Source organism: Rattus norvegicus, chromosome Y (assembly GCF_036323735.1).
Source record: "Rattus norvegicus strain BN/NHsdMcwi chromosome Y, GRCr8, whole genome shotgun sequence".
In the NCBI taxonomy this organism is placed as follows: Eukaryota; Metazoa; Chordata; class Mammalia; order Rodentia; family Muridae; genus Rattus; species Rattus norvegicus.
The window spans coordinates 17,007,669-17,021,067 of NC_086040.1; positions in this window are offsets into that span (position 1 = coordinate 17,007,669).

The window sequence follows — 13,399 nt, forward strand, 5'->3', positions numbered from 1 at the left end:
CTCCCACTATGATTGTGTGAGGTGCAATGTGTGTTTTGGGCTTTAGTAAGGTTTCTTTTACATATGAAAGTGCCCTTGTATTTGGGGCATAGATATTTAGGATTAAGAGTTCATCTTGGTGGATTTTTCCTTTGATGAATATGAAGTGTCCTTCCTTATCTTTTTTGATGACTTTTAGTTGAAAATTGTTTTTATTTGATATTAGAATGCCTACTCCAGCTTGCTACTTCTGACCATTTGCTTGGAAAGTTGTTTTCCAGCCTTTCACTCTGACTAGTGCCTGTCTTTTTCTCTGAGGTCTGTTTCCTGTAGGCAGCAGAATGCAGGGTCCTGGTTGTGTATCCAGTTTGTTAATCTATTTCTTTTTATTGGGGAGTTGAGGCCATTGATGTTGAGAGATATTAAGGAATACTGATTATTGCTTCCCGTTTTATTCCTATTTGGATGTGAAGTTATATTTGTGTGCTTTCATTCTCTTTGTTTTGTTGCCAAGACAATTAGTTTCTTGCTTCTTCTAGGGTATAGCTTGCCTCCTTATGTTGGGCTTTACCATTTATTTTCTTTTGTAGTGCTGGATTTGTAGAAAGTTATTGTGTAAATTTGGTTTTGTCATGGAATATCTTGGTTTCTCCATCTATGTTAATTGAGAGTTTTGCAGGATACAGTAACCTGGGCTGGCATTTGTGTTCTCTTAGGGTCTGTATGACATCAGTCCAGGATCTTCTGGCCTTCATATTTTCTGTCGAGAAGTCCGGTGTGATTCTGATATGTCTGCCTTTGTATGTTACTTGACATTTTCCCCTTATAATATTCTTTATTTTGTGCGTTTGGTGTTTCGACAATTATGTGACGGGAGGTGTTTCTTTTCTGGTCCAATCTATTTGGAGTTCTGTAGGCTTCTTGTATGCCTATGGGTATCTCTTTTTTTAGGTTAGGGAAGTTTTCTTCTATGATTTTGTTGAAGATATTTACTGGTCCTTTGAGCTGGGAGTCTGCACTCTCTTCTATACCTATTATCCTTAGGTTTGATCTTCTCATTGAGTCCTGCATTTCCTGTATGTTTTGGATCAGTAGTTTTTTCCGCTTTACATTATCTTTGACAGTTGAGTCAATGATTTCTATGGAATCTTCTGCTCCTGAGATTCTCTCTTCCATCTCTTGTATTCTGTTGGTGAAGCTTGTATCTACAGCTCCTTGTCTCTTCTTTTGGTTTTCTATATCCAGGATTGTTTCCATGTGTTCTTTCTTGATTGCTTCTATTTCCATTTTTAATTCCTTCAACTGTTTGATTGTGTTTTCTTGGGATTCTTTCAGGGATTTTTGTGTCTCCTCTCTATGGGCTTCTACTTGTTTATTTATGTTTTCCTGGAATTCTTTCAGGGATTTTTGCGATTCCTTTCTGAAGGCTTCTACTTGTTTATTATTGTTTTCCTGTGTTTCTCTAAGGGAGTTCTTCCTGTCTTTCTTGAAGGCCTCCAGCATCATGATCAAATATGATTTTGAAACTAGATCTTGCTTTTCTGGTGTGTTTGGACATTCCATGATTGTTTTGGTGGTAGAATTGTGTTCCGATGATGCCACGTAGTCTTGGTTTCTGTTGCTTGGGTTCCTGCGCTTGTCTCTCGCCACCAGATTATCTCTAGTGTTACTTTGTTCTGCTATTTCTGACAGTGGCTAGAGTGTCCTATAAGCTTGTGTGTCAGGAATGCTGTAGACCTGTTTTCCTCTCTTTCTGTCAGTTATGGGGACACAGTGTTCTGCTTTCAGGCATGTAGTTTTTCCTCTCTACAGGTCTTCAGGTGCTCCTGTGGGCCTGTGTCTTGAGTTCACCAGGCAGGTCATTTGGTGCAGAAAAGTTGGTCTTCCCTGTGGTCCTGAGGCGCAAGTTCATTCTCGGGGTGCTGCCCTCGGGCTCTCTTTGTTGGCAGCAATCAGGAAGATCTGTGCCACCCTTTCCGGGAGCTTCAGTGCATTAGGGTTCCAGATGGCCTTTGGTGTTTTCCTCTGGCATCCGAGATGTATGTGCAGAGAACAGTCTCTTCTGGTTTCCCAGGCTCGTCTGCCTCTCTGAAGGCTTAGCTCTCCCTCCCATGGGATTTGGGTGCAGAGAATTGTTTATCCGGTCTGTTTCCTTCAGTTTCCGGTGGTGTCTCAGGCAGGAGTCCTGCCACTCCTGGGCCCTCCCCCACGGGAGCCCAGAGGTCTTATACAGTTTTTTCTTGGGCCAGGGATGTGGCAGGGGTGGGCAGTGTTGGTGTTCTCTTCTACTCTGCAGCCTCATGAGTGCCCACCTGACCAGGTAGTGTGGTCTCTCTCTCCCATGGGGTCTGGGAGTAGAGAGCTGCTGCAGGCCGGGATCCGCGGGTTAGGGACTTCCGGTCTGGTTCATGTTTTTATACTCTGTGCTGGGATGCTAGCCAATATTCCATTTCTGTAATTACCCTCAATCCTCACTTTATCCCGGTCGCTGTTGAGACTCTGGGGACCCTGACCTTATTTAGAGGAAAGAGAGATTTTGGCATCTCTGCAATTATTGTTGGCATTATTGCTACAACAGCAGTTCCTGCCTTGGTTACTGCCTCAGCATTGGCATTGTCAAACTCAGTACAGACAAAGCAAACTATCAATGATTTATTGGCTACCATCTCTGTGGCTCTGGACAGACAGACCTCGGCTAATTCTCAAATACAAGGAGGCCTCATGCTTGTTACCCAACGTATAGATCTGGTCCAAGAGCAGCTAGACATCCTATGGCAACTGGCACAGCTTGGCTGTGAACAAAAGCTCCCTGGCCTTTGTGTCATGTCTATACAGTATGAACAATTTACCAAAGCTGCCAATTTGTCTAAAACCCTTTCACAGCATTTGTTACAGAATTGGACCTCGGATTTTGAGCAGACGCTTAGGGAATTGAGAGCGGCCATCATTCAAGTAAACTCTACCCGACTGGATCTGTCTTTGACAGAAGGATTGTCATCCAGGATCACCTCAGCAGTCTCTTATTTTAAGGAATGGGTGGGGGTGGGACTTTTTGGAGCAGTCCTCTGCTGTGGATTAGTATTACTCGTCTGGTTGCTTTGCAAATTGAGATTTCAAACAAAGAGGGACAAAATTGTGATCCCCCAGGTGCTTATAGCCCTTGAATAATAGCGTCAGCAGATATTTGGTTGACCATGCTCAAGCAATAGGTCGCCCGCTGGACAGCTCTTGCACTCCTAGAACCTCGGTTAATTGCACAGGATTAGAGTGTCCGGCTTGAGCAGCCCATGAGTGATCATGAGCTTAGCATTGCACAGGGAAGTTCTACCAAACATGCTCCCTGGAAGGCATGTCATATTACGTGAGGGTATCTGCCCCAGTTTTCCCTCCCTTGAAAAATGGCTGTGTGAAGGGTCGGGAGTGCCCTGAGTCTCAACAACAGCTTAAGGGTAACTCTCTTGTACAGGTTTGCCAACTTTGTGCAAGGATATGACTTCTGCCTTCATGCTCCTATTTAAGGGTGTCCTATTTGCTTAAAAACAGAAAAGGGTGATCAAGTAGGCTTCATCCCCGGCATGCAGGGATGGTTTAATATACGGAAAACCATCAACGTGATCCATTATATAAACAAACTGAAAGAACAGAACCACATGATCATTTCATTAGATGCCGAGAAAGCATTTGAAAAATTCAACACCCCTTCATGATAAAAGTCCTGGAAAGAATAGGAATTCAAGGCCCATACCTAAACATAGTAAAAGCCATATACAGCAAACCAGTTGCTAACATTAAACTAAATGGAGAGAAACTTGAAGCAATCCCACTAAAATCAGGGACTAGACAAGGCTGCCCACTCTCTCCCTACTTATTCAATATAGTTCTTGAAGTTCTAGCCAGAGCAATCAGACAACAAAAGGAGATCAAGGGGATACAGATCAGAAAAGAAGAGGTCAAAATATCACTATTTGCAGATGACATGATAGTATATTTAAGTGATCCCAAAAGTTCCACCAGAGAACTACTAAAGCTGATAAACAACTTCAGCAAAGTGGCTGGGTATAAAATTAACTCAAATAAATCAGTTGCCTTCCTCTATACAAAAGAGAAACAAGCCGAGAAAGAAATTAGGGAAACGACACCCTTCATAATAGACCCAAATAATATAAAGTACCTCGGTGTGACTTTAACCAAGCAAGTAAAAGATCGGTACAAAAAGAACTTCAAGACACTGAGGAAAGAAATTGAAGAAGACCTCAGAAGATGGAAAGATCTCCCATGCTCATGGATTGGCAGGATTAATATAGTAAAAATGGCCATTTTACCAAAAGCAATCTACAGATTCAATGCAATCCCCATCAAAATACCAATCCAATTCTTCAAAGAGTTAGACAGAATAATTTGCAAATTCATCTGGAACAACAAAAAACCCAGGATAGCTAAAACTATGCTCAACAATAAAAGGACTTCAGGGGGAATCACTATCCCTGAACTCAAGAAGTATTACAGAGCAATAGTGATAAAAACTGCATGGTATTGGTACAGAGACAGACAGATAGACCAATGGAATAGAATTGAAGACCCAGAAATGAACCCACACACCTATGGTCACTTGATTTTTGACAAAGGAGCCAAAACCATCCAATGGAAAAAAGATAGCATTTTCAGCAAATGGTGCTGGTTCAACTGGAGGGCAACATGAAGAAGAATGCAGATCGATCCATGCTTATCACCCTGTACAAAGCTTGAGTCCAAGTGGATCAAGGACCTCCACATCAAACCAGACACACTCAAACTAATAGAAGAAAAACTAGGGAAGCATCTGGAACACATGGGCACTGGAAAAAATTTCCTGAACAAAACACCAATGGCTTATGCTCTAAGATCAAGAATCGACAAATGGGATCTCATAAAACTGCAAAGCTTCTGTAAGGCAAAGGACACTGTGGTTAGGACAAAACGGCAACCAACAGATTGGGAAAAGATCTTTACCAATCCTACAACAGATAGAGGCCTTATATCCAAAATTTACAAAGAACTCAAGAAGTTAGACCGCAGGGAAACAAATAACCCTATTAAAAAATGGGGTTCAGAGCTAAACAAAGAATTCACAGCTGAGGAATGCCGAATGGCTGAGAAACACCTAAAGAAATGTTCAACATCTTTAGTCATAAGGGAAATGCAAATCAAAACAACTCTGAGATTTCACCTCACACCAGTGCGATTGGCTAAGATCAAAAACTCAGGTGACAGCAGATGCTGGCGAGGATGTGGAGAAAGAGGAACACTTCTCCATTGTTGGTGGGATTGCAGACTGGTAAAACCATTCTGGAAATCAGTCTGGAGGTTCCTCAGAAAATTGGACATTGAACTGCCTGAGGATCCAGCTATACCTCTCTTGGGCATATACCCAAAAGATGCCTCAACATATAAAAGAGACACATGCTCCATTATGTTCATCGCAGCCTTATTTATAATAGCCAGAAAATGGAAAGAACCCAGATGCCCTTCAACAGAGGAATGGATACAGAAAATGTGGTACATCTACACAATGGAATATTACTCAGCTATCAAAAACAACGAGTTTATGAAATTCGTAGGCAAATGGTTGGAACTGGAAAATATCATCCTGAGTGAGCTAACCCAATCACAGAAAGACATACATGGTATGCACTCATTGATAAGTGGCTATTAGTCCAAATGCTTGTATTACCCTAGATCCCTAGAACAAACGAAACTCAAGACGGATGATCAAAATGTGAATGCTTCACTCCTTCTTTAAATGAGGAAAAAGAATACCCTTGGCAGGGAAGGGAGAGGCAAAGATTAAAACAGAGACTGAAGGAACACCCATTCAGAGCCTGCCCCACATGTGGCCCATACATATACAGCCACCCAATTAGACAAGGTGGATGAAGCAAAGAAGTGCAGACCGACAGGAGCCGGATGTAGATCGCTCCTGAGAGACACAGCCAGAATACAGCAAATACAGAGGCGAATGCCAGCAGCAAACCACTGAACTGAGAATAGGTCCCCTATTGAAGGAATCAGAGAAAGAACTGGAAGAGCTTGAAGGGGCTCGAGACCGCATATGTACAACAATGCCAAGCAACCAGAGCTTCCAGGGACTAAGCCACTACCTAAAGACTATACATGGACTGAGCCTGGATTCTGACCCCGTAGGTAGCAATGAATATCCTAGTAAGAGCACCAGTGGAAGGGGAAGCCCTGAGTCCTGCTAAGACTGAACCCCCAGTGAACTAGTCTATGGGGGGAGGACGGCACTGGGGGGAGGGTTGGGAGGGGGATGTTTGCCCGGAAACCGGGAAAGGGAATAACACTCGAAATATATATAAGAAATACTCAAGTTAATAAAAAAAAAAAAAAAAACAGAAAAGGGGAAGATGTGGAGGGCTGCCCCCACATTCTCCATTGTATGAGTGTGCCGATATCCAGCGGGATGCACCTAGTAAAAAGGCAATACGCAAGCGCCTGGTAAATTCCTCACTCAGGGGGACACGTATGCTGTGGTACATCATCTGGCATGTTTGGCAGCGACCAGCCAGAGAGTGACACGTCATAGGCGACAATAGTTTCCTATATAAGGGATGGTTTTTCCCTCACTCGGGGTCTCCGTATTGTAAGCTTATGCTCTCGCTCTCAAGATTCATAAAGCTTTTCTTCAGGAGGATCCTTTGTGTCTCGCGTCATTCTTGCTGGCAAGAAGTAGCGTGGGATACCCTGGGCTCGAACTTCATAGGTAGCAATGAAAAGCAGTGTAAGAGCACCAGTGGAAGGGGAAGACCTAGGTCCTGAAAAGACTGAAATCCCCATTAAATGGGATTGTTGTGGGGAGGCACTAATGGGGGAGGGAGGGGAGCTAACACTCATATAGAAGGGGATGGGTAGGGGATATAGGGATGTTGGCCCAGTAACTGGGAAAGGGAGTAACAATTGAATTGTTAAAAAACAAAATAAGCAAGTTAATAAATATGGAGAAAAAAAGAGAAATTTTCAACATGTTTCGTCATAAGGAAAATGCAAATGAAAACAACCCTGACATTCCACCTCACACCAGTCTGAATGGCTACAAAAAAAAAAAAAAATCTCAGGTGACAGCAGATTCTGGCAAGGATGTGGAGAATAAAAAGATGTCTCCTCCATTGTTGGTGCTTGCAGACTGGTAAAAACTATTCTGGGATTCTGATTGAGAACTTCTTTAGAAAACTGACATTGCACTATCTATGTACCCAAGTATATATACCCTGAGCATATACCCCAAACATTCTCTAACATACAACAACGACACATGCTCCACTATATTCACAGAAGAAGCTGGAAAGTACCCAGATGGCCTTCAAGAGAGGAATGGATACAGAATATATGGTACATCTGCACAATGGAATACTATTCAACTATCAAAAAATGACATCATATAATTCATTGGCAAGTGGATATAAGTAGAAAATATCACCCCGAGTGAGGTAACCCAATCACAGAAAAACCACTCATGGTATGCAGTCAATGTTAAGTGTACATTAATCCAAATGCTCGAATTACCCAAGATGCACAGACAACAGGAATCTCAAGAAGGAAGACCAAAATGTGGATGCTTCACTCCTTCTTTAATTTGGGAATAAGAATAATACTCATAGTAGGGCACAGGGTGGCAAAGTTTAGAGAAGAGACTAAAGGAACAGTCATTGAGAGCCAGCCCCACATGGGGTCCATACATGTACAGCCACCAAACTGGATGATATGGATGAAGAAGCAAAGAATGCAGGCCGACAGAAACCGATGTAGATCTCTACTGAGAGACAAATCCAGAATATGCCAAACACCTAGGCAAATGCCAGCAGCAAACCACTGAATTGAGAAAGGGATCCCAGCTGAAGGAATCAGAGAAAGGCCTGAAAGAGCTGAAGGGGCTTGAGACCCCATATGAACAAAAATACCATCCAAGCAGAGCTTCCAGAGACTAAGCTAGTACCCAAAGGCTATAAAAGAACTGACCCTGTGCTCTAAATTTATACATATCAATCAATGCCTATTAGGGGCACCAGTGGAAGGGGAAGTCTTTGCTCCTCCCAAGACTGAAACCCCCCGGGAATGGCATTTTTGGGAGAAGGGCAGTAATGTGGGGGTGGATCCGGAGAGGAACACCCCTATAGAAGGGGAGGGGGAGGGGCTAGGAAAATGTTAACGTGGAAACCTGGAAAGTGAATAACATTTGAAATCTAAATAAGAAGTTCCCAAGTTAATAAAGTTTGAAGAAAAAAAAAAACACCTTCTGGAAGAGGAGAATGTATGATTTTCCGTTCAAAATCTGTGGGAAGAATTTTGGACACCTTGCCAAATGTGGAATAACCCTATAGAACATTGGAAACATTTAGTTATTTCCGGAAAGTCTTGGGTGGATAGGAACATCTTGGGGAAAAATGGGAGATCCAAGTTCTCCATGTCTAGATAGGGAAAAATGTTGGAAACCTGGAATGTGTGGGGAAATTTCCTGTGCCAGTTTGTCAGTAGAAGAGTCAGCAGAAGGTAGCCCAGGCACAGTGTGATCTTCTTTGAGTCTTTCACTGTTCTTTCCAGTACTGTGTTTTGTAGATGTTGCAGGCACTCTGGGTACCAACTCGTCATAGTCCACATGTTCTTCAAACCCAGAAGACATAATCTGCCTTTTTTTTTATATTCATCTTCCCAAGAATGAGCACTAAAGATGAGGCCACTCTTTTTCTAGTAGCAGGATGTAAAGAAGATGTTCTGGTATCCCTGGTCAAGTGGGTTACTCAGTGATCTGCTATCCTTGGTCAGTGGATTACTCATGCCCTCAGGAACCCTCAGAGGAATTGCAACTGTTGATTTCTTGTTCTCCGTCAGTTCCCTTCTGGGGTCTAGGGCCCTCTTATTGACTGAAGCCTTTATACGATCTTTGAGTTTCTGTAGCTTTTCTTTAACACGATCATCAGGTTTTTGAATCTCTGGTCTTCATAGGGTTTTGTGCATCGGAACTTGTGCCGAGTCCGTCTAAGTAGTCCCGGAGGTGCAAAGGCGCTCGGGTCTCTGCTGTTCAAGTGCTTCCCCCGTTGGGGTAAGATGTTGTAATCCGGTTGGGGGAGACTGAAGGTGGTCCCAGGCGGCGGAGACTGGAAACCCTTCAAGTGCTACCCCCCATTGGAGTCCGGTGTTATAATCTGCTTTGGGGACACTGAAGGTGTTCCCAGGCCGTGGAGGCTGGTAAATCGGCGTGCATGGTCAGAGGGTAAAGTCCGGGATGAGGCTTTGCTGGCCTCTCTCCACACGTTTGGCCATTTAGTCATTAAGGAAATTGAACAAGAAATGTCAAATGGGCTACTACCCCGTGAAGGGGCAGTGAACGTACTTGCCAATGGTGAGTCACGGCGAACATCAGTTCAGCTGTATCCTTTGAGTATGGCTCTCTCTCCCGAGAACCATGGACACGTCCTGAACCGGAAGCAGGCCCAACTCGATTGAACATTGTTCTCGAGAAAAAAAGCAAAGCTCGAGAGTGGCTGTCCTCGAGACTGCACCGGCCAGTCAGGAGCTGTCTCATTTGACAGTTCTGCTTGTAGTAGTGGGGCGATCATCCAAGCTTTCTAAATGAGGAGGAACCCTGTCGACTCTCTTCCTTTGAGTCCAGAGTGCTACATGCTCTTGAGCCCACTGTCAGGGGCCAAGACAAGGTATTCCTGAAGGAGCAACATGAATGGAAAGGGCAAGGGGTACTTAGGAGACTGTGCTGTCAAGTGCCTCTTAAAACAGGGTAGATCCCTCTAACCAGAGGCCATCAGTGGTGCAGTGATATGTTTTGGAGCCTCATAATCGAATGGGAAAGCCTGATCCAGACCCTTTCTCCTCAGAGACTGCAGGGACTAGAAAATCACTGGTTGACTGTGTTAGGAATCAACAAATGGTAGGATTTGAATAGCGCATAGAATGCGTGGGATTGATATTAGCATGTGAGTTCCAGGTGTTACTGTGAGGCTTCTGCCTTGATATTTCGCTGTTTTTTCTTATCTTAAAGCTCTTAATATTCTTTCCATGATGATATTTTTGAAATATTGAGTATGCTACACAATGGAAAGTATTTTCTTTAGTCACATATATTGAAATTCTAAATGTCTCTTGATATTGAATGCAGTTGCCTGGCTAGAAATCCTGGGATGCTTTCAATACTGGTAAGTTGATTGAACAAATACTGTTTTTGTTACAAGCTTGGCTTGTAAATAATTATATTGTTGACCCCCGATTAGGTTGTATAAATGTTTCCTGCGTTTTACAGACATATATACAACCACCCTTGCTTGGAGAAAGGAATTAAGTGTTATGCCTTCTTTGAATGAAAAAGTGATCTAAGACTACACTCCTCAGAGAAACAAGAAATCAGGAACTGTAGGAAGAAATATGCATCTAGGCAACAATAAATGTTCCAAGCTAACCTGTGCAGTAAAATAATGTATGGAAAATACCACTCCTTTATTGCTAGTATTATTAGCCATTGTATTTGTTTATATTTCAAATATTACCCCCTTTCCATAAGCCCCACTTCCATATATTCCTCCTCTTTGTCTCTAAGAGGGTGACTCCACAAGACCCATCCATTCTTTCCTCACCTCTCTGGAATCGCTCTTCTCTGGGACATCAAGCATCCAAAGGACCAAGTGCTTCACCTTCTACTGATGTGAGATGAGGCAGTCCTCTGCTACATACGTAGGGCGCCAGACCATGTATAATCTATGGTTGGTGGTTAGGTCCATGGGAGCCCTGAGGGGTCTGGTTAATTGATATCATTCTACTTCTAATTACAATCTCCTTCATCTCCTTCAGCCATTCCCCTACATCATCCATTGGTATCTCTAGGCTCAGTTTAATGATTGGCTGTGAATATCTGCATCTGTATCAGTCAGGTGCAGGCAGAGGCTCTCAGCAGACAGCCATATCAGACTCCTATTTGCAAGCACATCTCAGCATCAGCAACAGTGTCCGGTTTGGTGTCTGCAGATATCTGGATGGCCTTTCCTTCAGCCTCTGCTTCATTTTTGCCCCTGCATTTCCATTAGACAAGGATAACTCTGAATTAATATGAGATGGGTGAATGGTCCCATCCTTGCACTGGGGGTCATGTGTATCTACTGCAGGTGGTGTCTTCAGGTTCAATTTCACTGTTGCTCTGTATGTTGGCTAATGTCATCACTGTTGGATCCAGGGAATCTGTCAAATTCCTAGTATCTGCGACATTCTAGAGATTACCCCCTTACCAGTGAGTGCATGCTATGTGCCTTTATTTGTGTTTGGGTTACATCACTCAGGATGATATTTTCTAGTTTCATCCATTTGCCTATGAATTTCATGAAGTTATTCTATTTAAAAGCTGAGTGCCACACCATTGCGTAAATGGACCACATTATATGAATCTGTTCCTCTTTTGAGGGACATCTGGTTTTTTTCCAGCTTCTCTCTTTTATAAATAAGGCTGCTATGAACAGAGTGGAGCATGTGTCCTTGTTATATGTTGGAGCAAGTTTTGGGTATATGCCATCGAATGGTAGAGCTGGGTCCTCAGGTAGCAAATACTATGTTCAATTGTCTGAGGAACCTCTAGCCTGGTTCCCAGAGTGGTTTTAAGATCTTGCAATTTCAAAAGTGACAGAGTGTTCCTTTCTCTCCACATCCTTGCCAGAGTCTGTTGTCACCTGACTTTTTTATCTTAGCCATTCTGACTGGTTTTAGGTAGAATCTCAGGAATGTTTTGATTTGAATTTCCACAACGACAAAGGATGTTGAACATTTCTTTAGGTGCTTCTCAGCCATTCAATATTATCAGTTGATAATTTTTGTTTAGAAGTGTAGCCCATTATTAGATAGGGTTATCAGATTCTCTGGAGTAAATCTTCTTGAGTTTTTTGTTTATACTTGATATTAGTGCTCTATCGGATATAGGATTGGTAAAGATCTTTTACCAATCTGTTAGTTACTGTATGGAACTAATGACAGTGACCTTTGCCCTACAGAAACTTTGCAATTTTATGAAGTCCCATTTGTCAATTCTTGATCTTATACCAAAAGCCATTGGCGTTCTATTCAGGAAAATTTCCCAAGTACCAATATGTTCAAGGCTTTTCCCTGATTTTCATTAATTAGTTTCAGTATATCTGGTTTTTTATGGAGGTCTTTAATCCACTTTTAATTCAGTTTTGTACAAGGAGATAGGAATGTATTGATTTGCATTCTTCTCAGTCTGTCTTTCAGTTCAAACGGCACAGTTTAAAAAAAATGCTATCTTTTTTTACCACTTGACAGTTTTAGATTCTTTGTCAATTATTAAGTGTGCAGAGCTGTGGGGGTCCATTTCTGGGTCTTGAGTTCTGTTCCATTGATGTAACTGCCTTTCTTCATACCAATACAGTACAGTTTTTCATCCTTCATTGGTCTATAATACAACTTGTGCTCAGGGATGGTGATTTCCCCAAAATGTTTGTATTTTTGAGAATAGATTTCTCTATCCTGGGATCTATTTTATTCCAAATAAATTTGCAAACTGCCATTTTTATGTCTGTGAAGAAATTATTTGGAATGTTAATGGGAATTGCATTGAATCTGTAGATTCCTTTTGGGAAGATGGCCATTTTTACAATATTAATCCAGCCAATACACGACCATGGTAGATCTTTCTAATTTCTGAGATCTTCTTCTATTTATTTCATCAGAGACTCTAGTTCTTGTTCTTTATATCTTTCAATATTAGAGTCACACTGAGGTATTTTATATGCTTTTTGACTATTGTCAACTGTGTCATTTCTGTAATTTCTTTCTCAGCCTGTTTCTCTTTTGAGCAGAGGAAGGCTACCGATTTGTTTGAATCAATTATATACACTGCCAATTTGCTAAATTTGTTTATCTGGCTTAGAAATTCACTGATGGAATTTGTGGAGTCACATCATCTGCATATAGTGACATTTTGAATATTTCCTTTGCAATATGTATCCCATTACATCCATTTGTTTTCTGATTATTCTGGCTAGTATTTTGAATATTATATTGAAAAGGGAGGGGGGGTGAGTATCCTTGTCTAGTTCCTGATTTTTGTGGGATTGCGTTTAGTTTCTCTCCATTTAGTTTGATGTTTAAATGGTTTACTGTATATTGCTTTTACTGTGCTTCAGTATGGTCCTTGTATTTCTGATATTTCCAAGACTGTTAACATGAAGGGGTAAGTTCTGAAAAATGCTTTCTGGGCATCTAATGAGATGATTGCTTTGATTTTTTTTTTTTTTTGAATTTTTTTTTTTTCCGGAGCTGGGGACCGAACCCAGGGCCTTGCGCTTCCTAGGCAAGCGCTCTTCCACTAAGCTAAATTCCCAACCCCCTGAATTTGTTTTTATAGTGGAATTAGGTTAAT